Below are 3,708 nucleotides of genomic sequence, written 5' to 3'. Positions count from 1 at the left end.
CACGTGCCCAGAGATGAGTCTCCTAGGTGAGTCTGAATCCTGTCACAGTGACAAACAACAGCAGCCATCACGATTGGGTAGCAATGCAGAAGACTGGGAGTAAGGATTAACTCAGAAAGAAAGGCTTCCAAGCCTTCAGTAATTAAAAAGGACATGTCAGACTCCCCGAGGAGCAGGGTGTAATTGAGCAGTCACTTGCCCCTAGAAGTAAAGAGCACAGGGAGATAGATATAAACCAAGAGGCAGTTAGATTTACAAGAATCAATATTAACTTTAGATCTCGAGTACATAGGTCGGCGGATCAATGAACTTCCCCACATGTCTTCAGCTCTGGGGAGCAGAAAGAATGACCAACTAGAATTTAAACTATTCAGTGGTGGCTGTGTAAGTTGTGTGGTGCAGGTGGGTGTGTTCTTGCATATGGAGGTCCGCTATGGATGTCAGAGCCTTTCCTTGACAGCTCTCCACCTTCAGTTTTTGAGACAGGGCCTCTCACTGAAGCAGAAGCTCATTGTTTCAGTGAGCCTGTTTGGCCAATGAGATCCAGGGATCTCTATGTCTCTGCTATCACCCAAGGCTGGCATTCAGTACTTGTCACCATGCCTAGCTTTTGACGTGGGTTCTGGGGATCTAAACCCATGTCCTCTGTTTGGTACAACGGTTATTTACTGCGTGACAGAACCATCTCACCAGCCTAGCTCTGAAGCACAGAGTTAAATCTCAGAGGTGATTATAGTATTAAAAAAATCAAAATAGATTTTGTTTAAGTTGTGGCCTTCAGAAATTGTGTCTGAACCACAGCCATTGAAAAGCAGCTGAGCCTTTTGTGTGTATCTTGTACACAGCAGAATCTGTGTGAAGCTGCTGCATCCATGATAAACAATGCTACACCAACTTCAGGAGTCAAGCACGAAGTCCTTGACATCGTGCTTGACTCTCGTGGTTAATCTGTAGTCAGGGTTCAGTATCTCCAGATGACCATCAGAGCTGGCTGCATAGGGGTGTGCCTGTGCTATTCCTCAGTGGCTTCATAGGATATGCCTGTTCTGTCTCCCAGTGGCTTCATGGGGTTTCACCTGTGTTGTTCCTCCAGGCTTTGCTGCTACCTCCAAACTTGGAATCTTTGGTAAAATGGCCCAGCATCTCCATTTTGCACCAAATCTTTTGAGGCCAGAATCAGAGCCTGGCACACAGCCCTGTGCTCAGCATCATAGCACAGTAAGAAAACAGATAACCGCTTGAGGAGTTCCAAGCAAGAGGATTACTCTGGAAGCAAAGCCTACAAAATAAACAGGACACTTAGGAAAGCAGGAAATGGGCAGATTTTATTCCTTGATACAATCTTCGATTGCAAGCTGCAAAGATGAAAGCTATCCTTTGGCCTGGCCTTCGGTTTTGCTCAGAAAACACACACACATACACACACACACACACACACACACACACACACACACACACCATGTGTGCACACTTCTATAGACTCATGGGCCTCTTGCTTCTGAGCTGAAAAATAAGTGTCCCTGGATCCTTACAGCACCTTACAGTGTCGTGTACACTTGATTCTGCCATGGACAAACAAATGAGGACTGATGGTAAGGCTTCCTCTGAGTGAACAGTCCCCAGAGCAACAGTGCTGTGTCCTTGCCCTGCTTGGAGCCTGGAACTCTGACTAGGGGCAACAGAGGAAAGAAGAAAAGACAAACATGTATACAGATCGTGAGATCTTTGAAGCACAGTGTGTTTATTATGTACAGCTGAACGAGGAGGCAGGAACATTACACATGAAGAAGGATACAGAGTTAGTACACACAGATAAGCAAAGAGCCAGGGTTAGTATATACAACTGAACAAGGAGGCAGGGTTAGCTAATCAGGTGGGGAAGGGGTGGTAGCACACAGTTTTTGCAAACTCTATGAACATCCACAGGGACCAGAGAAAGACTTTGCAGTCCCTCTGAGACTCTCCTGGGGAAGGCTTTTCCAGTCCCACAGGTCCGGGGCACTGGCTCCTTGGCATGGCCATTCCCATCTTAACAATACACATTTACTGTGGGCTTCTCTCCCTATACACCTTTAAGTCTCTCGGGATTGAATCCTGTTAAAAATGTGGACTCTCAGAGATGGGGAGTTGGCTCAGTGGGTAAGATGCTTGTCTAAGCCTGAGAACCTGAGTGTAATCCCAGAACCCATACAAAATACAAGCAAGGCAGGCTGCAGTCTACTCCCTCTGTGCTGGCTTGGAAAGAGACAGACAGATCCCAGGAGCTCACTGGTTAGGCAGTCAGTGAGCTCTGGGTTCTTCCAGAGACCCTGACCACAAAGATAAGGGATGGTGCTGAGGAGACGGCTCACTCTGCAGTGGAGACACGAGGATCTGAATTCAAATTCCCAGACCTATTTTAAAAAGCAAATCCTGATGAAATATAACTGTAACCAAGTGTTTGAATGATAAAAATGGGGTGGGAGTATTCTAGAGCTTGCTGGGTTTAATCAGACCTAGTTTCAAAGGGATAAGGGAGAGAGAGAGAGAAGAAGGCATGCAAGATAGACAACAGTGTATACACACACACACACACACACACACACACACACACACACACACACACACACTAAATAGAGTGAAGAGTGACTGGGAGATGCCACACACACACATACAAGAACATAAGAAATGATGCTTGCCCACCCCAGGCCTCCTGCATCAGGAACTCTGGAGGTGGCCCAGCACTCTGAGCTTTAACTAGCCCTACAGTAGACTCTAAGAACCAATACATCAAATGACTCTATAATCACTTTGCAATGTGTTTGGCTTGTTTCTGTTTTTCTTCCCTTATCCTTCTCTTTCTGTAGAGACTGCATTAAGGAGAACGTGTATTAAGGGTCCTGGACCATTCCCTTCCACAGACTAAACCCCCATACACACACCACAGTGACCATTCCCAAAGATCAGGCTCTCTGCAAATTCTATTTCCCTGCTACACTTTGTTTTTTGCCTGCTCATTCTAGACACAGTGTGGCCCTGAGTCCCTGAAGAACAAATAGCCCATTTGAGCGCCTCAAGTATTCTATTCATATAAACTTACCCCTGTTGCTTAATGTCTGCCTCAGAAGCCCTGCGATAATCTTAATCTAAACAGCTGAGCTAATACTTTCAGACAAAAGGGGCTTGGGATTGGGTGAGCCTCAGTAGGTCACCTACAGAGGGAAGCTTGTTGAACTCACACATAAAAAGAGGGGAGATGAGCAGCAGCTACCCGGGCTTTAACACTGATCATTCTGTCAGTTAGGTAAAGCGTAAATCCATCCCTCAACCTGACAAAATACCACCTTAGATTGTTTCATTCCTCACTTTATCTTTTACAGCCAATAAAACACTTAAAAATTACAAAGGTTATATTCTCATCCATTTGGTGCAAATGATAATAAATTAACTGGACATTACTGCTGCCACAACACAGATGTTGCTGGAGAATCTTGAAAGGCCACCTCCCTCTGTTGGAGTGCAGAGATGCTTATCAGAGACAGCTCGGTTAGATTAAAGCCGGAGCTTAGGATGGGACTGAAGGTCACAGTCAAACCACACGCTTGCTTCCTGTGCTGTATGAAATCTGCTCTTCAGAGTCAGCAAATAAAGGAGAGGGAGAGAAAGTGTTTCCCAGAAACCAAAAAGAAAAGCCACCTTTTGTTAAGTTGATTCAAGTCTTATAACTTC

This window comes from Grammomys surdaster, unplaced genomic scaffold, assembly GCF_004785775.1.
Source record: "Grammomys surdaster isolate TR1022 unplaced genomic scaffold, NIH_TR_1.0 206, whole genome shotgun sequence".
Lineage (NCBI taxonomy): Eukaryota > Metazoa > Chordata > Mammalia > Rodentia > Muridae > Grammomys > Grammomys surdaster.
The sequence above is the reverse complement of the archived record's forward strand: the minus strand, read 5'-3'. Positions refer to the sequence as shown.